The following is a 24,647-nucleotide window of genomic DNA, read 5'->3' on the forward strand; positions in this document are numbered from 1 at the left end:
GGGATGGGCTAAATGGGCAAGGGGCATTAAAGAGGGCACTTGTTGGGATGAGAACTGGGTGTTATATGTAAATGATGAATCACTAAATTCTATTCCTGAAATCATTAAAAAAATAAAAATAAATCAAAATAAAAATGACAAAGATGGTAAGGAGAAAAAAAATAGTTGACTCCAGACCAAAAAAGAAAAAAAAAGAAAAGAAATTCTAACGATGGTAACTTTGTCTGTTGGTAATGATTGCAAAAAGAGAGTATTAAGATTAGGAATAGAGATAATGAAGATGATTGTGGCAGCCATGAAAGTGTGCACACAGATTGCCCCAGAAGAGAGAACTTTCTGGAATTAGTGCCATGAGGTGGCAGCCCCAAGCTGCCCTACCTTTGGGATCAGCTGCAACCTTCCTCCTGAGGCCACACTCCCTTCAGGATATTCCCACCCAATAATGACTGAATAATAATAATAATAATAATAATAATAATAGAGCTGGGGATTCCTGGCATGGACTTCTCTGGTGGGCAGTCTTTGTTCTGGCACAACCCATTGGCATGGCTCATGGTTTCTCAGATCTGGGCTGCAGCCTGAGGTTCTTCCCACCCAATTTTCCTACCTTTATCCTTCCTTTTCACAGTTGTCAGACCTACATTTCAGTCTGAAGACTCTCCTTGCCTCTCCCGTCTCCTGCCCATCCTCCCTTTATCTGTTGCAGGCATTTCCTGCAATAAAGCTCATTCCATCTGCGTGCTTGTTTCCTGGATACACTGCTAAAACAGAATTAAAGAAAATATGTTATCTTAGTTGAAATAAATTGAGCCATAATTCCCCAGATCCACAGTTGAGATGTTGGCAATGGAGACTCAATTTTAGACGTTCTCTTAGTTGAGGCTGTGTTCGAGAACAGAGACATCTTGAAAGCCATATTACCAGTGTGGAAAATCGGTTTGAGAGGCTCTCCTGGCACAAATGATGGGAAGTCTTCTCTTAGTTATTCCAAGGCAAGGATCTTGATAGGAATTGGCTAAAACTTTCCTTACTAAAAGCATCTCAGCTATTTTTGTTCTCTTGGGAGCCTAAATTACCTCCTGAGGTAGGTGTGTAACACAGTAAGGTAGGTCCAGGGTATAAGATGGATGGGCATAGATAGTGTGAGAAGGATGTACTAGAAGGGCTCCCCAGATTGGGCTCATGAATTTAAAACTTATCACTTAGGAGGGGCACCTGGGTGGTTCAGTCGGGTAAGCGTCCGACTCTTGGTTTTGGCTCAGGTCGTGATCTCACGGTTTCGTGAGTTCAAGCCTGCGTCAGGCTTTGCGCTGGTGGCATGGAGCCTGCTTGGTATTTTCTCTCTCCCTCTCTGTCTGCCCCTCCCCCGCTTGTGCTGTCTCTGTCTCTCGCCAAATAAATAAACTTTAAAAAATAACTTATCATTTAGGAAATGAGGAGCCATCAAAGGTTTAGAAGCAAAATAATGATATTTTTTTCATATGTAGATGAGCCTAATGAGATTCAGGATATTAAATAGGTAATCAGGCCATGAATTAGGAGGAGAACCTGACCTGGGTAGGGGAAAACCAGTGTGGGTTTTGAGATACCAGCTTTGAGGCCCTAGCAAAATGCTTTCTATTTCTAGCAGGCAGAGCTGTTTGTTTTATTCCTGGAGAATGAATAAGGAGGGTCTCTGACTTCACAATATTGGCAAGGTGCCTGAAGAATAATGCTAGGCTATTCTCTCCTTGCTTGCTTGTCACAATGGACAGCGATCGTGATTGATGCAAAGATGCAAACAGTCCCTGCTAGAGGATGTCAACTTTCTTTAATGGCAAAGGTCATAGAAATTTATGAAGATGCTTACACGAAGCGAGAGATAACACAGCATGCCCTCAGATAGAGGTACAGCATCCTAGGACCTCCATCCTACCTGCTGTTCTAGAGACGGCCTCCCAGCCAGCCAGCTCACCAGATGCAATCCGCATGCTCACTGCCTTCAGGTGAGCCCTTGGAGCTGTGGGGAAATCCCACTGTTTCTTCCAGGCCAACTCATTCTCCCATTCTCTTAGTGGATCCTTTTCATGCCCTTTTCTCGTTCCACAAGCCACTAGCACCTCCTGCCCTTTCTCATTCTCAGCAGATAGTCTGGTTTCTTATTTCAATGAGAAGACAGAAGCATTATTTATTTATTTTTGAGAGAGACAGAGACAGCATGAGCAGGGGAGGGGCAGAGACGGGGAGAGAGAGAATCCCAAGCAGGCTCCGTGATGTCAGCGCAGACCCTGATGCGGGGGCTCTAACTCTCAAAACCCAGAGATCGTGACCAGAGCCAAAACGCATTCAAAACATGTGCTCATGCCAGCATTCTTCTCGAAACTAGAACAAGCAATCCTAAAATTCATATGGAACCACAAAAGGCCCCGAATAGCCAACGTAATTTTGAAGAAGAAGACCAAAGCAGGAGGCATCACAATCCCAGACTTTAGCCTCTACTACAAAGCTGTCATCATCAAGACAGCATGGTATTGGCACAAAAACAGACACATAGACCAATGGAATAGAATAGAAACCCCAGAACTAGACCCACAAACGTATGGCCAGCTAATCTTTGACAAAGCAGGAAAGAACATCCAATGGAAAAAAGACAGTCTCTTTAACAAATGGTGCTGGGAGAACTGGACAGCAACATACAGAAGGTTGAAACTAGACCACTTTCTTACACCATTCACAAAAATAAATTCAAAATGGATAAAGGACCTGAATGTGAGACAGGAAACCATCAAAACCCTAGAGGAGAAAGCAGGAAAAGACCTCTCTGACCTCAGCCGTAGCAATCTCTTACTCAACACATCCCCAAAAGCAAGGGAATTAAAAGCAAAAATGAATTACTGGGACCTTATGAAGATAAAAAGCTTCTGCACAGCAAAGGAAACAACCAACAAAACTAAAAGGCAACCAACGGAATGGGAAAAGATATTTGCAAATGACATATCAGACAAAGGGCTAGTATCCAAAATCTATAAAGAGCTCACCAAACTCCACACCCGAAAAACAAAGAACCCAGTGAAGAAATGGGCAGAAAACATGAATAGACACTTCTCTAAAGAAGACATCCGGATGGCCAACAGGCACATGAAAAGATGTTCAACGTCGCTCCTTATCAGGGAAATACAAATCAAAACCACACTCAGATATCACCTCACACCAGTCAGAGTGGCCAAAATGAACAAATCAGGAGACTATAGATGCTGGAGAGGATGTGGAGAAACGGGAACCCTCTTGCACTGTTGGTGGGAATGCAAATTGGTGCAGCCGCTCTGGAAAGCAGTGTGGAGGTTCCTCAGAAAATTAAAAATACACCTACCCTATGACCCAGCAATAGCACTGCTAGGAATTTACCCAAGGGATACAGGAGTACCGATGCATAGGGGCACTTGTACCCCGATGTTTATAGCAGCACTCTCAACAATAGCCAAATTATGGAAAGAGCCTAAATGTCCATCAACTGATGAATGGATCAAGAAATTGTGGTTTATATACACAATGGAATACTACGTGGCAATGAGAAAGAACGAAATATGGCCTTTTGTAGCAACATGGATGGAACTGGAGAGTGTGATGCTAAGTAAAATAAGCCATACAGAGAAAGACAGATACCATATGTTTTCACTCTTATGTGGATCCTGAGAAACTTAACAGGAACCCATGGGGGAGGGGAAGAAAAAAAAAAAAGAGGTTAGAGTGGGAGAGAGCCAAAGCATAAGAGACTGTTAAAAACTGAGAACAAACTGAGGGTTGATGGGGGGTGGGAGGGAGGGGAGGGTGGGTGATGGGTATTGAGGAGGGCACCTTTTGGGATGAGCACTGGGTGTTGTATGGAAACCAATTTGACAATAAACTTCATATATTGAAAAAAAAAAAAAAAGAAGAGGTAATTTGGACACACACACAAAGACAGCAGGGACATGTGCCCAGAGAGAAGAGAAAAGTCCATGTGAAAACACAGAGAGAAGGTGGCCATCTGCAAGCTAAGGAGCTAGGTCTCAAAGGAAATCAACCCTGCCAACACCTTGACTTTGGACTTCTGGCCTACAGAACAATGACAAAATAAATACCTGTTTAAGTCAAAAAAAAAAAAAAAAAAAAAAACAAACAAACAAAAAAAAACCAAAACATGTGCTCATGTTTCTCTCCCTTTATTGCACATTTCTTTCTGACAACTCTACTGTTTCTCTGTTGCCAGGTGAGCAGTGCTCCCCAGTAGCTGTTTCTTCCTTACTATCTTCCCTGCTCTTATCAAACCCACTGTGGTCAGGCTTCTGTCTATATCAGCCCACCACAGCACTGTGTCAAGGCCGGTGACTTCCATGTTGCCAAATCCAATGATCATTTCTCAGTTTTCATCTTACTGGGTTTGTCTTCCACGTGCCACACGGCTGATCACTTTTTTTTTTCCCCAAAATACTACAATTTCTTCACTCTATTGGTGGGACACCATTCTCATGGTTGTTCTCCTTCTCTGATGGTGGTAGATGAAATAACAACCCCCTGCTGTAACTTTTTATCCCTTTAAACTGCTTCACATCATGAAATTGACCATGATATATTGCATACACACATATATCTGTTGTCTGTCTCTTCTGATTCTAAGATGTAAACTCCCTGAGAGCAGCAATTTGTGCAGTATTCACTGTTGTGTCCCTAGTACCTAGAGCAGTTCTTGCCATGCATTCAATGCCAAATAAATATTTGTTGAAAAAAACTGATGAAAATACCTCGAATGTAATCCTGAAGGCTATCTTCAGGTCTGATTCAACCATGGTGCCATTTCTTTAAGACCATCCCCTGAGCTTCAGGACCATCCCCCCAAGCTTGATTCCTCATTGAGGTTCACTCTTATACTGTGTGAAAGAGAATTAGACATTACATTGACATGTTTAGGATTCGGATAGCCAAAAACTTTCAGCTTAAAATGTTCATAAAAGTCTTATTCTATGTAAGAATGAGTTTTGAAAGTCAACCTTTAAGATAAAAATCCCCTACAGTCTAAAATATCCTTGAAAGGCCCTTAAATCAACTAGAAGGTATGGTACCTTTGGTTTTGAATGTACAATCTGTCATATTGTTATGCACATGAGAGCTTGAAAGCTACTGAGCTATACTAATGGGGCAAAATGAAAGTCAGTGTGAGGATTCTGACATTCAAACCAACCTTTCTTTAAAATAAATATCAAATTACTCACTACGAATAAGAGGTGGGTGGATAATTCTCATGTTTTCATGCTTCCTGCCGACTTTACTCCATTCTATGATGGTATTAAGCCTCTATCACCTTAATACAGATTAGATTTGCTTCCTGTCGTGGGGGTTGATAAAATACATTTGGATAAGCATCCAGCACAAGGCTTGACACATTTGTAGGTGCTCAGAAAATGTTGGCTGGGGGCTCCTGCGTGGCTCAGTCAATTAAGCATCTGACCCTTGATTTCCGCTCAGGTCATGATCTCACGGTTCCTGAGTTTGAGCCCCGCGTCAGGCTCCGTGTTGCCAGCATAGAGTCTGCTTGGGATTCTGTCTCTCCTTCTCTGTCTGCCCCACCCCTGCTTGTGTTTTCTCTCAAAACAAAAGAAAGAAAGAAAGAAAGAAGGAAAGAAAGAAAGAAAGAGAAGAAAGAAAATAATTGGCTAGATTGGAATCTAAGTCTTGTTTGATCACTTGCAGAAACATGTAGAAAATAACTTAAAACCCTTGCTAACAAATTCCTGCTTTTCTGAGTTACTCTTTTCTGATGTGGCCCCAGTAAACAGACATTATCTGTAACCTTGGGCGTAGGTTTCATGGAATCACCTTTTAGGTGGATTTGAGGGAATGGAATCTTTAAATTGCTATGTAGCTAATGGCATGTATCAAATTATTTCACTTGTCTTGAATAAAAACTAGTATTTGTAATGACTGAAAAAAAAAAAAAACACCTTACCTGGTAGAATATTGCTATTTATGAGGCTTGTCTTTCTCAATGGGATAAAACAGTTGAGCTATTCATAATGAGACAATGGCCCACCTCCCCTTTATAAGCTTTGCTTTGTTAGGTTTGAAATTAAAGAAGGAAAAGTATGAGTTTAGGTAGAAGTATTTTGATGCCACTGCACAAGCCTGGGGGCCTAGTCACAAATGCAATTGGTGGGGCGCCTGGGTGGCTCAGTCAGTTGAGCGTCTGACTTTGGCTCAGGTCATGATCTCGAGGTTCATGAGTTCAAGCCCCACATCGGGCTCTCAGCTGTCAGCCTGTCCGTGCGGACCCTGCTTTGGATCTTCTGACCCCCTCCCTCTGCCCCTCGTCCGCTTACACTCTCCCCAAAATAAATAAATATTTTTAAAATGATAGAAATGCAGTTGTTATTATGTTTATGCCATCCAGAAAGGAGGTGCCCCAGCTTGTCCTGTTTCAACAGTCTTGTGATACTTTTATGATTGGCCAGCTCTGTTTCAGTGTGGTCCATGGAATTCGTTTGCAACCATCTTCTCCTTGGATATTATTGTCCGTCTCTACTTTCTTGGGTTCCTAAAACTGCCTTAGGCACAGAGGTTCAGTTCAAAGATTTTGACTGGGAAAAGATAGCTTTTTTCAATAACAACAACAAAGACAACTAGGGTTTTTGAGCATGTACTGTGTCCCAAGCTCGGCACATTGCAAATAAAGGAGTCTCCCTGATCTGCGGTTCTGCTTTCCATGGTTTCAGTTACCCAAGGTCAACTGTGTGCTGGGAGCAGATGATCCTTATTCTTTTTTTTTTTTTTTTTTAAATTTTTAAAAATTTTAATTTATTTTTGAGAGAGAAAGCGACAGACCGCGAGTGGGGGATGCGCAGAGAGAGAGGGAGACACAGAATCCGAAGCAGGCTCCAGGCTCTGTGCTGTCCGCACAGAGCCCAATGTGGGGCTTGAACTGATGAACCATGAGGTCATGACCTGAGCCAACGTTGGGCACTTAACCAACTGAGCCACCCAGCCGCCCCTCTGTTTTTTAAAAAAATAAATGTTTATTCATTTTTGAGAGAGAGAGAGAGAGAGAGAGCTAGTGCGAGCGTGATCTGGGGAGGGGCAGAGAGAGAGGCGGACGGAGGATCCAAAGTGAGCTTCTAGCTGACAGCAGCGAGCCCAGGGTGGGGCTCAAACTCATGAACCGTGAGATCATGACCTGAGTTGAAGTTGGACACTCAACCAACTCAGCCAGCCGGTTGCCCCGATCCTTATTGTTACCCATCATCTGGTCAGTAAGAGCCTACCGCAATGTCACGATGCCTACGTCATTCACCTCACTTCATCTCGTCACTAGGCATTTTATCATCTCACATCATCAGGAGAAGGGTGAATACAGTACCATAAGATATTATGAAAGAGAGAGACAGACCGCATTCATATAACTTTTATTTTGGTATCTTGTTACAATTGTTCTATTTTGTTATTCGTTATTACTGTTAATCTCTAACTGTGCCTAATTTATCAGTTAAACTTTATCACAGGTAGGTAGGTGTAGGAAAGAACACAGTATATATAACGTTTGGTCCTATCTGTGGTTTCAGGCATCCACTGAGCGTCTTGGAACGTATCTCCCACAGATAAAGGTGGGGACTACTGTATTCTCTCATTTTATCTTCACCAAACCCTGGGGGATCTCGAAGTGTGGTAGCAGCCTCGTCAGCATCACCTGGGAACCTCTTAGAAATGCGAATTCTCAGGCCCCACTCCTGCTCTACTGACTCAGACGCACTGGAGGTGGAAACTCGCTGTTTGTGTTTTAATAAGCCCTCTGCGATTTTGATAAAGGCTAAAGTTCGAGAAATCCTGCTCTGTGTTGCCACAGGCGATACTATCATTGCCCTTGCACATACTATCATTGCCCTTGCACACGTGAGGTGAGGAGACATTGTTACACTGAACAGAGCGGGTGGGCCCCAAATCTAAGTTGCAAACCTGCACCGTTTGATCCCAGAGATAACTGTTTTAGCAGTGTTTTCTTTATTTATTTTTAATGTTTAGAGAGAGAGAGAGTGTGAGTGCATATTCGTGTAGGGAAGGGGCAGACAGAGAGAGAATCCCAAACAGCCTCCGTGCTGTCAATGCAGAGCCCGACACGGGGTTCAAACTCACCACCATGAGACCGGGGCCTGAGCCCAAATCAAGAGTCCGATGCTTATCCGACTGAGCCACCCACGCGTTCCTATTCTAGTAGTGTTTTAAACTGACTCCATAATGCCCAGTCCTTAAAATACTCTACCCTGGGAGGAGGAGATTTGTGATGGTGCCCCAACTACTTAAATTAGCAAGCATCTGTTTTGGTCAGTTCCTGAAAATAAGCTCTAAGATGGAGATTGGCCTGCGGAGAGTTTTCAGGGGAGGACCTTTGGGGTCAACACCTGCAGGGTGTGAAGGAAGTCACTGGATGCAGGTGGCCCCTAGAGATGGGGCCTGACCCTGGGCCAGGTGTCTCACCAGAGAGCCTTCAGCTGCCAAGGCCCGCAGCAGCTGGGGCAATGAGCGTCTCGGCCCTGAGCGAGGAAAGCTGGGGGATTCAGAGAGCATCCCCTAATATCCACCATGGCATTGGCCCCCCCAACCTTTTTTATAAAGTACCTGATATAACTGTTTAATGTGATTAAAGCGTTTCGATAAGTCAGGGAGAATTAAAATTGGCCTTCACCAGCCTTTCTTTCTTTCTTTTTTTTTAATGTTTATTTTTGAGAGAGAGAAAGCTTATGCGCGCACGCTACTGGGGGAGGGGCAGAGAGAGGGACACAGAAGATCTGAATCGGACTCTGCGCTGACAGCAGAGAGCCCCATGCAGGGCTCGAACTCATGAGCCCCAAGATCATGACCTGAGCCGAAATCAAGAGTCAGACGCTTCATAGAATGAGCCAACCCAGCACCCCTGGCCTTCACCAGCCTTTCTGTAGCATCCTCAGAAATTAGGAGTCCAAGCTTAGCAACAGCAAGGGGGAAAAAATGAGCAGTAGGATTTTCAAAACCAATTACGGAGAGAGGGAGAACAGAAAGTAACCACAGGAAACCGAAACCGTAGGGTTCCGGAAAGTAGGAGGTCTGGTGGAGTCCAATGTTTTGGAGAGCCCCCCAAACAGGCCATTGTTATTAGCAGGTGAGAAGCCATCTGGGGCCCTTGGGGGGCAGTTCTAGCAGGATGGAGGCAGTTGAATAGAGGACATGAAATAAAGAAATTAAAGATTGTCCTTCAGTCAGTGTAAGGGAGAATCCACTCTTTCCAGAGAATTCTGCTTTTCTGTTTTCTTACGTGACAAAAACATGTATTATTTTGGCTAGAAACCTCCTATCGGTAGGGTATGATAAGCCAGTTTAAAGAAATGGTCTTGATGAAACATTTTGTCTCTCCATTTAGTTCAGTTAGTAAGCCAATCCCCCAGTGTATTTCTCACTGTAATATGTCTGGGAATGGGTTTGTTTGTTTGCTTGTTATTATTATTGTTACTTTTGCCATTTGGGGTTGTGTCCGCAAAGCTATGCGGGTGACTATGAAGTACCAATTATCCTTTACATTTAAAACTCCCAAATCTGAATCAGAGAGAACTTAGGTGACAAATTCCTTTATAATAAGTTTAAGAAAAATAAACATTATTTGTATGAGGAGGTCTGGTGATACCGGGTAAATCTAACAAATGCGCTGATTGTCATTTTTTCTCCCAAGCCACTAAACTGACCATGAAAGGGATAAAAGACGAAGACAATACGGGCGCCTGGGTGGCTCAGTCATTTTAAGCATCTGACTATATTTTTTTTAATTTTTTATTTTTTTAAATTTAACTTTATTTTGTATTTTGAAAAATTGCATCCAAATTAGTTAGAGTATATAGTGAAGCCATGATTTCAGTAGATTCCTTAATGCCCCTTACCCATTTAGCCCATTCCCCCTCCCACAACCCCTCCAGCCACCCTCAGTTTGTTCTCCATATTTATGAGTCTCTTGTTTTGTCCCCCTCCCTGTTTTTATATTATTTTTGTTTCCTTTCCCTTATGTTCATCTGTTTTGTCTCTTAAAGTCCTCATATGAGTGAAGTCATATGATTTTTGTTTTTCTCTGACTAATTTCACTTAACATAATACCCTCCAGTTCCATCCACGTAGTTGCAAATGGCAAGATTTCATTCTTTTTGATTGCCGAGTAATACTCCATTGTATGTATATACCACATTTTCTTTATCCATTCATCCATCGATGGACATTTGGGCTCTTTCCATACTTTGGCTATTGTCGATAGTGCTGCTATAAACATGGGGGTGCACGTGTCCCTTCGAAACAGCACACCTGTATTCCTTGGATAAATGCCTAGTAGTGCAATTGCTGGGTTGTAGGGTAGTTCAATTTTTAGTTTTTTGAGGAACCTCCATACTGTTTTACAGAGTGGCTGCACCAGCTTGCATTCCCATTTTTTAATTTTTAAAAAATGTTTTACTCATTTTTTTTGAGAGAGAGACAGAGTGCGAGTACGGGAGAGGCAGAGACAGAATCTGAAGCAGGCTCCAGGCTCTGCTTTCAGCACAGAGCCCGATGTGGGGCTTGAACTCCCAAACCTTGAGATCATGACCTGAGCTGAAGTCAGACACTTAACCAACTCAGCCACCCAAGCGTCCCAAGTGTCTGACCGTTGATTTCTGTTCAGGTCACAATCATGTGGTTCATGAGTTTGAGCCCCGCATTGGCTCTTTGCTGACAGCTTGGAGCTTCCTTGGGATTCTCTCTCACGCTGTCTCTCTCTCAAAATAAATAAATAAACTTAAAAAAAAAAAGACGAAGACAATAGGAGAGGAAGTAGAAGTACAAACAGAATGCAAGCTGGAGAGCAAAATGGGCAAGTGGAAGCTGCCAGAAGCACAGAAGCAGATGAGTGCAACCAGAGAACCCCAGAAAGATTCAGGAAGCAGGAGTTGTCTCTGATGGGAACATACTTGGTTGATAGACTTGTATAATAGCAGCACTAAAATGAATCTCACATCCGCTCCCTGATGTGTGTGGAAGAACAGAGATTTTACCCTACAGAGAATTTAAACCAGAGAAACTCTGACTTCAGGGATCCCAGGCATTGTAGAGGACTGGTCACAAGCGCAGATAGGGGGCAAAAGAAAAATCTGAACATCTGAACTACGAGAAACTCTCCTTAATCCTCTTTCCAGTTCAACTCTGAGAACACAGACACCGAGAAACTAAGTGGGGAATATAAATTGCAGGAAAATAGGGGCGCCTGGGTGGCTCAGTCGGTTAAGTGGCTGACTTTTGATTTCTGCTCAGGTCATGATCTCAAGGTTCATGAGTTCGAGCCCTGCACCGGGCTCTGCGCTGACAGAGCGGAGCCTGCTTAGGATTCTCTGTCTCTCTCTCTCCCTCTGCCCCTCCCGTGCTCCCTCTGTCTCTTTGAAAATAAAGACATAAACTTAAAAACAAAAAACAAAAAACATTTAATTGCAGGAAGATAAAAAAGTTTTACGGGAAGTGAAACGCAAGCATGGAGACTACGAGACTCAATCTGGAATTATGTTGAGCTTGTAATAATAATGCAAAACAGAATGTTGGTCTTCCCAAAAGATAAGGGGAAGGGGAAGGTATTAATTGGGAGGTGTGTGTTTGAAAAATGTGGTCGAGGAGCACCTAAGAAGGCTGAGTACTCCTCTTCCATAGTAGGAAGCCAACAGATAATCTTGAAAACATGGCATGTGTAAGATTGGATACAGATGTGTAAGATAATTTTATGTACACCCAAATACTTTGAAATGCCCACCTATGGCATTTTCTGTGAACAGGTTGTAGAAAAATAGATGGCCTCTTTTATAGTTTTTCTTTGTAATTAATGAAGTAATCTTTGCATGTACCAAGGGTATGATACATTACTTAACCCACTGGAGTGTATTGTTCCTGCTCTAAAAGCCTTTATGGAAAAGAGGGCAGAAAATTAGGCCTTTAAATTACAAAGACTTCAGGTGATTATGCTGAGAAAATAAGCCCACTTATGGAGATGGTTTTTTTTTAATAATAATCGAATACAGACTGACATTATTGTCAGTGTGTGGCAGGCGACTGTGTTTGATTAACTTCATGGATATAACGGCAGAATTTCTTTTATCCCCAATAAGTGACTCAGGTAAAACAGATCAATACGTAACGGTGAAATGTCTCCTTGACTATTGTGTACTCAATTACACTGAGTAGAATTTGACTCATATTTTACCCCAATCTCAATATTCATTCACTGCTGGTACTGAATTGTGAACCTTTTCAATATAGAGTACATGCTTTTAATAGACTGGACTTCGTGTTTTGACTGGGTTTCAGTTTATAAAGTCAAAGGTTTTATAAATCTTAGCAAAACATATGTACCACTTCATGTCATTCTTCGGCATAAGTTCACTTCTTCTCCACGAGTTAATTTTAGTGCCTTTAAAATTTTAGTGTCTTTAAAATTTTCATTATTAATAATATTTTATGTATGAGAAAAGTGCTTTTCCTTGACAAATTCTAAACCTGTGAATTCAGTAACTTGACAGAAGATGATTTGAGTCATTGTGGGGATTACGTTTCAAGACACCTAATTTTCCCCCACTTTGTTCTTTCCTTGAGTGTCACAAATATGAATTAACCTCACTCTTGCCCTAATGGAGCATATACTCTGAATGGAGAGATTCTGTATGTATACACACACACACACACACACACACACACACACGTTTAAATATGGCAGACACTGTTGTGCGTCTCAAGAGAGGTACACACGAAGCACTTTGAGAGTCCAACCACTTCCAATGTGATACTTTGGTCACATCTTGAAGAAAATCTTCATTTCTTGATTTGTCAATCATTAATGCATGGATCTCAGAGATTCAGGTGGCTCCTCGTTCTTTAGAAAGCGTTCTCATACCTCAAAAGCTGGGGCCAGGCTGGAGAAGCTGGGCTTTGCCTTGAAAAATGAGATGCCCGCCCCAATAGGAAGTGGGTCAGGTGCTCATAGACAAGTCCAGGTATACATGAGAAGGGAAACCCATCACACAGGGGAGCCTGAGGTTGGGTGGTAGGAGGTAGTGAAGCCAGTTGGTTGGGGCAGGGAGGTAGAACAGGATGCTCAGCCTACAGACAGCCAGTGGCATCAGAAGATCTGGGACCAAAGGTGGCCTGAGATTCAGGGGGCGCCTGGGTGGCTCAGGTGGTTGAGTGTCCAACTTCCGCTCAGGTGACGATCTAGTGGTTCGTGAGTTCAAGCCCCACATCAGGCTCTCTGTTGTCAGCACAGAGCTCACTTCAGATCCTCTGTCCCCCTCTCTTTTTTCCCCCCCTTGTGCTCTCCCTCTCTCTCTCTCTGTCTCTCTCCCAAATAAATAAACATTTAAAAAAAGGTGGCCTGCAATTCAGTCTTTTTCATGAATCTCAAAAACTTTATTTGGAGCAAAGCCAGACACAAATGCACACGTATAATACGGAATTATATCAAACTCTAAGAAAGGCCAGTGTGACCTATCGTGACAGATGGCAGGTCAGTGGTTGCCTAGGGCTGCAGGTGGGGTGGCTTACTGACCGCAAAGGGGCATGAGGGAGCTTTTGGGGTGATGTCAATGTCTACTTTGATTGTGGTGGTGGTTTCCGGGGCATATACATCTGCCAATCTCATCAAATGTATACTTAATATGGATTCATTTTACTGTATATAAGTTATACCTCAAAGTTGATTGTGGAAAAAATCATTTCCTCAGAAAATTCTTTTCTGAGCACCCTTCCCAAACTAGGTCAGGCTCCCTAGTATGCACATACTTCATAATCTGTATTTTCTTCCACTGCATTTCCCCGAGTTTGTGATTATGTTCTTACTGGTTTCCTGTTAGTTAACCGCCTCTAGACGGGGAGCATCAGCAGGGCCTGATCCCATCTCTCTGGCTTACCACGGGTTGGAACAGAGGCAGCGGGAACTGGGAAGGAAGCCAGCCCACAGCCACATGGCTCGAGTCCCAAGGCAAGGCTACAATTACTAGGATGACTGGAGAAAGCAAGACTAAGCCTCATCTCTGAAGGGACAGGGGTCCACTCTGCAGTGGGAAGATCCCAGGCTCTGATACAGATTGCCTTGAGCTTGAATCCTGGCCCAGTCACTTAGTTAAACACATAGCATAAGGCATGTAGTAGGGCCTCAGTAAAGTAAAATTAGAGACATCATCTTCATGGGAATTTTTATCAAGACAGAGACTTGGGTTTAGAATTAAAGCAAAAGATCAGGGGCACCTGGGTGGCTCAGTCAGTTAAACATCCGACTCTTGGTTTCAGCTCAGGTCATGATCTCACAGTTTGTGAGTTCGAGCTGCGAGTTGGGCTCTGCACTGACAGCACGGAGCCTGCTTGGGGTTCTGTCTCTTACCCTCTCTCGGCCTCTCCGTCTCTCTCTCTCTCAAAATAAATAAAGTTTAAAAAATTAAAAAAAAAATTTAAATAAAGCAAAAGATCAAAACCAGACTCATGGTAAGTCTTACTTAAATCATCATTTCTAAGAACTGAACTCGAATTTCCAAAAGTTTCTATGGTAAAAATTTATGTTTGTGACCACAGTTCCCTCAGCTGTGAAATGGGCCTCATAGAATCTACCACATAGGCTGGTTGTCAAGGTCAGATGCTGTCACGTATGTAAATATGTCAGTGCTGTATCTGGCAAATCGTGCTTGATGAAGAGTAGCTGAGGCTATTCGTGTTAGTAGCTCTGCTGGAACAATAAACATTGAACCACCATTCACATTGAGAACAGCCCAAGTTTCCCCTCTCATTGGACTTTGTGGCAGGGTGGATCTCGTCCCATCTCCCCTGCTTCCATTTTTTTTTTTTTTTTTTTTTCTCAACGTTTTTTATTTATTTTTGGGACAGAGAGAGACAGAGCATGAACGGGGGAGGGTCAGAGAGAGAGGGAGACACAGAATCGGAAACAGGCTCCAGGCTCCGAGCCATCAGCCCAGAGCCCGATGCGGGGCTCGAACTCACGGACCGCGAGATCGTGACCTGGCTGAAGTCGGACGCTTAACCGACTGCGCCACCCAGGCGCCCCTCCCCTGTTTCCATTTGAACAGTACCCATGGGGTTAGGTCTCAGAGCCTGGAATCAGGTGAGCTTACAGGGAGCGCTGAAATGGATCTGTCTCCTGGGAAAAGGACGCTTGTGGGAGCAGGAAAGAGACAGGTGGGTCACACATGTGCAGGCAGTGCCTTGAAAGGTTTCTGGTTGCAACTGAAAGTCTACAAATTAAAAAAAAAAAATCAGTTTTAGCTATTATTTCTTTTTTTTAACGTTTATTTTATTTTTGAGAGAGAGAGAACGAGCAGGGGGGAAAGGCAGAGAGAGAGGGAGACACAGGATCCGAAGCAGGCTCCAGGCTCCGAGCTGTCAGCGCAGAGCTTGAACCCATGAACCTCGAGATCATGACCCGAGCCGAAGTCGGACGCTCAACTGGCTGAGCCTCCCAGGCGCCCCCACTATTCCTATTTAAAATGGAGAACTCCAGCGGACGGTTCGATGAACTAGCAACCACTTAGCATCTCTGCTTCCCTGGCAAGTTGCCGCCAGCAGACTCTGCCGGGTTCTCTCATAGATGAATGGCACTCTTACTCATGAAAGCTACTTTGCAAGTCTACAAATATAATTAACTTGTTGGGTATGCTTGGGAGTGCAGCCAGAAGGGTGATAGGGAATCTGGCAACGTGTGGAAAAGTTCCTTCCATTTATAAAATTGTTCCAAACAATGTATACCCAGAAGGAAAGGTTGCCCCAAAAGCCCTGTACGGGGGATCAGAGACACTCTGTGAAAATTCCGGCTTTTAAAGGAGAGGCTTCTTAGATGGTGTGACACCGGGACTCTTCGTTTTTTTTAGTTTATTTATTTATTTTGAGAGAGACAGAGCAGGGGAGTGGCAGAGAGAGAATCCCAAGCCGGCTCTGTACTGACAGTGCAGAGCCTGACTCGGGGCTCGAACCCACAAACCACAGGATCATGACCGACCTAGCCACCCAAATGCCCCAACACAGGATTCTTAAAGTGCACATAGCACCAGCCCCTGCCCCAGAGCTCCAGCCTGCCCTTCCCGAAGGCCTACCCTATAGATTTTGGACTGTGGGGCCCCACAATTTCATAGGCCAATTCCTTGCAATCAATCAATCTGTCTATCATATATATCTCATACAGGTTTTTTTCTTCTTTGGTGGAATCCTGACTGATACCATTATCAAGCCCATTTCTTCATTTTTTTAATTGTAATGATTATCCATTTTTGAGAGGGAGAGAGTGCGAGCAGGGGAGGAGCAGAGGGAGAGGGAGACAGAGGATCCGAAGCGGGCTCTGTGCTCTGTGCTGACAGCAGAGAGCCCAGTGTGGGTCTCAAACTCACAAACGGGGAGATTACGACCTGAGCCAAAGTGGGACGGTTAACCAACTGAGCCACTCAGGCAGCCCAAGCCCGTTTCCACCATGGACAACTGATCTTAATCCTCTGGGGACCTCTAGTGTAGCACATGTGCTGGGGGGTGACGGTGCCGGGGTATTTATACACCAATTCTTATCAATCACGGATTCGTTCCCTGACACTTTCACCCTACCGCGCATGTATATAGAGAGGGCTTTGGAGGCCAAAGAGAGTTTGCACTGGTGCTGGCAGTAAGGAAATGGATGGCATAGAAGAAAAATAATGGTCAATTCCAAGGAGATGTGGGTGGCCCAGTGACACTATCTGCTGAACAGAGTAAAGTTTAAAGAGACAAAATACAAGATAGAAAAGTACAAAGGTGAGAAAGGAAATGCTTCAAAGTGTCCATCTGCCCCCATCCATGTTCCTGGGGGTTCCTGAGGTGCCCTACCCTCACCCTCACCCACCCACACTCAAATGATTACTTCTCTATATTGTCTCAGGGGATGCCACTGGCATCTGCACAGATTACCAAGGTCAAGAGTGGGAAAGAGACTGTTGATGGGGGCTCCCTCATGCCTTTACATGCAAGGAATGTTACAACCTTCTTTTTTTTAAATTTTTTAATGTTTTATTTATTGCTGAAAGAGATAGAGCACGAGCTGGTGAAGGGCTGAGAGAGAGGGGGACACAGAATCTGAAGCAGGGTCCAGGCTCCGAGCTGTTGGCACAGAGCCCGAAAACGAGCTCGAACTCACAAGCCATGAGGTCATGATCTGAGCCAAAGTCAGATGTTTAACCGACTGAACCACCCAGGCGCCCCACAACCTTCTTCATAAGAAAGACTAGGGGCATCTGGGTGGCTCAGTCGGTTAAGCATACGACTCTTGGTTTGGGCTCAGGTCATGATCTCACCGTTCGTGAGTTCCAACCCCGTGTAGGGCTCTTCGCTGCCAGTGTGGAACCTGTTTGGGATTCTCTTTCTCTCTCTTTCTGTCTCTGTGCCCCTCTCCTGCTCACACTCTCAAAAATAAACAAACTTTAATTTGTTTTTAACGTTTCTTTATTTTTGAGAGAGAAAGAGAGAGAGACAGGGTGAGCATGGGAGGGGTAGAGAGAGGGAAATACAGAGTCCGAAGCAGGCTCCAGGCCCTGAGCTGTCAGCACAGAGCCCAATGTGGGGCTCAAACTGTAAGATCGTGACCTGAGCCGAAGTCAGAGGCTTAACCGACTGCGCCACCCAGGCACCCTTCAAAATAAATAAACTTTAACAAAATTTAAAAAGGGAAGACTATAGCAGACTATTCCATAATAAATCACAAAACGCAATTTACATTCTATCTACATAGAGGTAACCTATCAAAATGACAAATTTTAGTTTTTACTGTATTTAAAAATCCTCCTTGAAAGGCTGCCAGGCATAGTATGTAAGATCGTGGATGCTGGAGCCAGGGTGCCTGGATTCAAAGTCCAGCTTGAGTCACTTTCCTGGCATTTTTGGCCAAGCCACTTAACACTTAGGTCTCAGTTTCTTCATCTGTAAAATGGTCTTTGCTGTGAAGATTAAATGAATTAATATATTTGAAGGACTTAGACAAGTGAGTGACAATATAACACTGTAGGTTTAGTAACTGGAACGAAAATAAGAACGTAAAACAAATCTTAGATGCTCCCCTATCTTTCCTCTTTATGCAGCCGACTGTTTTCCCCCCTACTTCATCAAGCACTGTTCTAGGCACCAGAGTCATAAGCTGAGACCAGAACAAAGCCTGTGGCTTCATAAAGCTTTTACTTTAGCAGGAGTGAGACAACCATGTTCCCGAATAAATGATACAGTGTCCTACAGTGATGGCTAAGCAGCAAATGACCCCGGATGACACACGGAGAATTGACTATGTGCCATCCAGTGTTCTCAGCTCCTTAAATACAAGATCATTTAAATCCTCTCAAAAGCCCTTCAATGGTTATTTTCATGCTCATGTTGTCCAGGAGGAACCTGCCAAGACAAGGTCAGGTAGCATGACCCCAGGGCAAGGGGGCAGGGCTGGCGTCTGAATCTAGGCCATCCACTTACCTCCAGGGTTGTATGATCAAGAGGCTGGAGGCAGGGATCCCAGTGCAGAGAAGAAGCAGCAAACCCAGGTGATCCTGGGCTGGGACAGAATCCTGGGTTGAGACCTGAGCAGTGGCAAGGGTTGAAGCCATGAGTTTGGAAGCCATCTGGGGACATTCCTTTGTGGGACCCTAAAAAAATAAATCAATCAAAAGAAGAGTGAGTAGCTTAGAGTAGTACTATATAAATGTGTTGTTAATAGAATTATCATCATTATCGTTATCATTATAACTGACTCATGCTTCCTTATGAAAGGTAGAGCTGGCTTGAGGGGCCATGTTGGAGAGGAAATTAATGAGTAGTAAGTGAGATCATATCATTAGAGCAATTAAGAAGTCATGAATACTGCAATTCTCTAATTAAGGGTTGTTAGATGGGGCTTGCACTACCCTTTCCTGATATTTCAGAGCGAGAAAGGGACCTTTCATTTATTACTGGCTTTTTTCCCTTTAATGGATGATCAGTGTGCCAGTATACCCTGCTTTTCAAAAGTTCACGTTGGGCCACTTCACTTTTAGGAAGGACCTACACCTGTTTTCGCTAACAGGGAGAAATCCAAAGAGGATTTTCACTTCTATGAAAAAAGGCAAAAAGCGAAAATAATGTTCAGTGTTTGTTTTGCAGCGAGCCGTTATAGAGGCAGCACTTACCCCGAACTGTGAGAGTGACCTCATCGAGCTCCTTCCGCGGAAACTACGCTCAACACCTCAGCAACAAGCCGCCAGAGCTTTGGACCGGGTCTGTGAGCATCTGTGCTTGACCTTGATTTATTTTGTGCATGTGTGAACAAGATGTGTCCTAAGGTATCAGAAGAGCCTAAGAGAGTCTCCTTGTTCATAGGGCAGGGGTCAGCAAATTATGGCTTGCGGGCCAAATTCAACCTGCAATTTATTTTTGTAAAGTTTTACTGGAATGTGGCCAAATCCATTTGTTTACACTTTGGCTTTCAGAGCTGAATACTATGACAGAGATATTATGGGTCACAAAGTTGGGAATAATTTACCATCTGGCCATTTACAGAAAAACTTTGCCAGCGCCTGACCTAAAGGAGTAAATAAGACAATGCATATAAATGCGTATCCCGGTTCCTGGCACACCACAAGAACCCTTTGAATAATAATGATTAGCTTTCTCTATTGCCAGAAATGCAAGAACCATTCACTAAGGCCTAAAATATTCAGCTAATGACCATAAACACTGTGAATCTGAATGGATTTCTGAAATGTTTGGGAAGTCAGCCCAATATCGCTGTACTGCATTGTTCTTTTGGTATTTAGTTATGTCATTCATTCATTCATTCATTTGCGGATTTATTGGATTCCAGTTGTTTTCACATATCTGGTATATCTACAAGGTTAGTGGGCCAGTCATCCATGGGCACGAATCTATGCCTGATGAATATTCACGTGGAGAGGGGGCCAGAAAACATTTGGCACTGGGGGGAGACAGAGATATTCAAGCCAGTGTGGGGGTTTGTCCTGTGATCCTTGGGTCTGTGTCTGAGTCCTTGCAAGGGAAACTCTGCTTTCACGTGACAGCGTGAGAGAGGGGAGCATGCTCACCTCTGCTTTGTTTGTTTGTTTGTTTGTTTTAAATTCAAGTTAGTTAACATATAGTGTAATAATGGTTTCAGGACTAGAATTTAGTGATTCATCCCTTACATACAACACCCAGTGCTCATCACAAGTTTCCTCCTTAATGCCCATCACCCCTTTAGCCCACCTCCCCACCGAGCACCCACCAGCAACCCTCAGTTTGTTCTCTGTATTTAAGAGTCTCTTATGGTTTGTCTCCCTCTCTGTTTTTATATTATTTTTGCTTCCCTTCCCGTATGTTCTGCTGTTTCGTATCTTAAATTCCACATGAGTGAAATCACATGATACTTGTCTTTCTCTGACTTATTTCACTTGGCATAATACACTGTAGTTTCATCCACGTTATTGCAAATGGCAATATTTCATTCTTTTTGATCACTAAGTAATACTCCATTGTATATATATACCTCATCTTCTTTATCCATTCATCCATTGATGGACATTTGGGCTCTTGCCATGCTTTGGCTATTGTTGATAATGCTGCTATAAACATTGGGGTGCATGTAGCCCTTTGAATCAGCACTCCTATATCCTTTGGATAAATACCTAGTAGTACCATGGCTGGGTCATAGGGTAGTTCTGTTTTTAACTTTTTGAAGAGCCTCCATGCTGTTTCCCAGACTGGCTGCCCCAGTCTGCATTCCCCCCAGCAGTGCAAGAGGGTTCCCCTTTCGCCGCATCCTCACCAACATCTGTTGTTGCCTGAGTTGTTAATGTTAGCCAATTTGACAGGTGTGAGGTGGTATCTCATTGTTCACCTATGCTTTGTGTCCCATGGGCAAAGTGGGAAATAAAATGAAGAGAAGGGCAGAGGGGCATTCCCTCTCCATCAGTGTGGTGCACACCATGGCTGCAGCTTGTTTTGCAGGACTATAGTCTTGGAGTCATCGGGAGATGGTGCCCTAGGACCACTCTTACTGCTGTCACTCGCATGGGATATGCATGCAGTGTGGAGGGTTAAGAAGAAAGGCTTTCTCCAACAGACACTAGCATGGCGCCCTTGAATGGATTAAGAAACCTTAAAACTGCCCATAAATAGCTGGGTGAAATTTTGAGGAGGGCAGAGGCCCTTGCCCTAAACATGTGGGTAGAAACTCATGGAACTGACGTTATCAATGCTATCAAGTTCATTTTCATATGCACAAGTTGGTGAGACCTAGTGAGACTCCATTGCATGCCTAGGACAGAAACATGACTGAGGACCCATTCTGCTTGGACCCACAGAAGCCTTGGTTCAAAGTGATTTAAAGACCCTGATAAATGCCGAAAAGCCAAAAATAGCTATCTCCTCTTTGCCACTCTTACAGGTCAAAGAGCTAGAAGGAAACTTTAGCTCATCTTGTCCAACCTCCTTGTTTTACAGACAGGAAAACTCAGAGGAAATCACATATATTTCATTAATGGGAGAGCCCGGACCACACACTAGTTGCAATCTCATCTGAGGTGGGAAAGGAACAGGCCTGGAGGTGGCCCAGGAATTGGTCAGGTAGAGTCTTCTGCAGCCCAGAAAGAGTAGTGCCAAACAGGCCCATTTCTGCCATTTGCTGGAGACCAGGTCAAGAGTACAAATGGAGGTCCGTGCGCTATTTATCTAAAAATACGTTATAAATCAAGCTAGCAAACAGTGCAATAAAATGTTTCATCCTCCTATCTTGACAAATACACTTCTGTAAAAATCTGCAAATCCTGGTTCAAGTGAGAAATCTCAGACCCCGAGGCCCCGTGGACTCCTCACCTTGTGTAGTAGGGTACCATCTGAGGAGGGCCAGAATGGTTAAAATTAGATTTCCAGGTCAGGGTCTCTCTTGCTGTGTTGTAAGCACAGTACTGGTGTCCAATGTGGTGGCAGAAATTTATAACCGGGACAAGGAGAAACCACAAAAAAACAAACAAAAAACCCAAAAAACATTTCTTAAAGCACATGCCAATGAGCTATGGCCCTGTGTCCCCTAAATACACCCTAGCTGCCCGCCCCCTTTCCTTTCCTGAGTCCAGCTGTGCTAAAATGGAAGCAACAACCATTACAAAACATTTCAACTAATAGAAGTTCAGTCTGGTAGGCAGGAGGTAATCTTCGGGAACATCTACTTTGCAGGGAAGCAGAGAATTTTGGAACCATATTGGGATAAATAATATGGGGTCCTGTAGACAGAAACCAATTAAGTCGAACCCCAGGTCGAGACTTCCCTAGTTGTCATCTCTACATAATAATCTCTATTCCAAGGCTCTCAGGGCCACCTGAGCCTCTTTGGTCTCATTCAAACTCAGAAAAAGAAAAATGTTCATTTTATTTGAACCAGAAGAGGGGAACATAGATTCTTTCCGTTCATTTTCATAGGCCATTGACTTCCACAGACTGCTTCTTTAGGTGGTTTGGTAATCATCCTTACTTAACATTCGGTGATATTCTATATGATTTTAGCAATAGGAGTAGTGAACCAGTTAATCTTGAAAACACATCTTGTCCTAATTTCATCATTATTTTGACCACCCCTTCTTTTTGACTTCATTTAGAGGATCCTCACTCCTTATTTCTGTATCCAAACAGAGGAAGGGTTCAATTTTCTTACATTCTCCCAAGTGGTTTTGCCTAAAATGGGAGCAAATTACATTCACAGCAGAAGAAAATTACGGGCTTACGTACTTTATATTTTCAACAGTACGTCTTCAAGAGTGTTTCTGTTGATCAACTGAGGAACTAGGACACTCAAGACCTTGAGGCAAGTCAAGCATCTCTTAAGACAGTTTATCATGACGCTGTTCAAAAACCACTTCGCAAAGCCTTAGAAGTGACTTGGGAATCGGAAAGGTTTCCTTAACTAGTTGATATCAGTTACTAAGGAAGGAAAGATGCATAGAGTTACTTAAGAAATGTAAACAATGACAATTGCATATAGACTAGTGTACCATGGTCTTATTTGATTTTGTCATTCATCAAAATCCACAAATATTTCTTGAGAACCCTTTAAGTACTTGATGCAGATCAATAGTATTTTGAATTTCAAGGACAACAACTAATCGATACAAAATTGGCAACCAGCATGAGAAAAAAATCAATTTCTGGTGGCTAATGTAACCGTACTTCTTAGTTGCTAGTTCCAAGTTTTTGCTTGGTTCACCCACTTACACTTACCAATTATGAATCATGTTTAGAATGCCATTGGTGCTCTTAAGGAATATCTACTGAAGCTGGGTTACACAATTTTCCTTACACAATTTGTTTTAAAAAGGAAAAAACCCACAAACTCCTTGACATTCCTGCCTTCAAGGGGATTTTAGTATACATGAAAGGAAATAAAAATGTATAAATAATATACAAATATGTACAACTTTTTTTAAGTTTATTTATCTATTTTGGCGGGGAGGGGGGGAAGGGAGAGAAAATCCCAAGCAGGCTGCACACTCAGTGTGGGGCCTGACACAGGGCTCTATCTCACGAACTGTGAGATCATGACCTGAGCTGGAATCAAGAGTCAGACACTCAACCGACTGAGCCACCCAGATGCCCCATAAATATATACAAATTTAAATAAAAATTATATATGTAGATATATAGATATAGATATAGATACATAAAACCAACAACCCAGAAGGATTCTGGGAACAGGGCAACCTGAGCACATGATTTTTACTCCTATTTCCCTCAGCTTTCTGCTGTGGTGAATCAACTCATAAGTTAAAGGCTTGTGTGTGTGTGTGTGTGTGTGTGTGTGTGTGTGTGTGTGTGTTTGGGTGCATGGGTTGGGTATATGGTATAGAGATGCCCATGTTTCACTCTAGGAACCTGGAGGGGATCCTACACTTCTAGGATCTTCAGTCTTCCCACATGACCTCCCAGAAACCAGGTTAGGAGAAGGCACCTTCTCTGTGGCATGATTTCAATCGCCCAGGAGGTGGGAGACCATTCTCTCTGATCTGTCCTGGAGTCGGGAGCTCTGATTCCAAGGCCTTGCAGTGCAGGAATTGACTAAACGTGTGGAGATAAATCTTTCTTTCCTGCTCACCGATGAATCTCTGAGACATGTTGCTGATTCCATGAATGTTGCCATTGCTGGGGGGAACCAGTGCTATGAACTGCTTCCCTTCCAATGGGCCAAAAACAGCAGCCACTCAAAGCTCAAACCTGGAGAAGACCAAGATAATAGAATCCTCAGCATCAATCAGTTCTGTTGTTTCACCTGTGGTTTAACATGAAAAATTTCTAACTTCATTGTTCTGCAAGGCCACCATGGCCTGACCGTCTTCACCAACCCTACACAAATGTTCTTGGGGTTCTTACTGCAGTGACTGGACATGTGATTCACGGATCAATTAAGGTGACATAGTTTCAAGGACAAGAGTTATAGTATTAGAAGAAAACTACAAAAATCTATGATGATAATCCCTATTAAAAAAAAGGAAATGCAAGAAAAAAAGAAAATAAATTGTGAGAAAGCAAAAGGTTTTAGAAATTTTATTTATTTATTTTTGTAAGTAGGCTTTCACGCCCAGCATAGAGCCTAATGTCAGGCT

The 24,647-nt window shown here is 43.3% G+C and overlaps 1 long non-coding RNA gene across 1 annotated transcript in view; it reads left to right on the forward strand.

Annotated features, from left to right (window-relative positions):
* The window catches only part of LOC145713927 (uncharacterized), a 465,264-nt gene that overhangs the window by 387,332 nt on the left and 53,285 nt on the right, over positions 1-24,647 (forward strand). The window contains exon 7 of the long non-coding RNA XR_014136730.1: positions 19,165-19,278. This is a non-coding gene — a long non-coding RNA (uncharacterized LOC145713927). The remainder of the gene's footprint in view (positions 1-19,164; positions 19,279-24,647) is intronic.

This window comes from Panthera onca, chromosome X (genome assembly GCF_046562875.1).
Source record: "Panthera onca isolate mPanOnc1 chromosome X, mPanOnc1 haplotype 2, whole genome shotgun sequence".
Classification (NCBI taxonomy): domain Eukaryota; kingdom Metazoa; phylum Chordata; class Mammalia; order Carnivora; family Felidae; genus Panthera; species Panthera onca.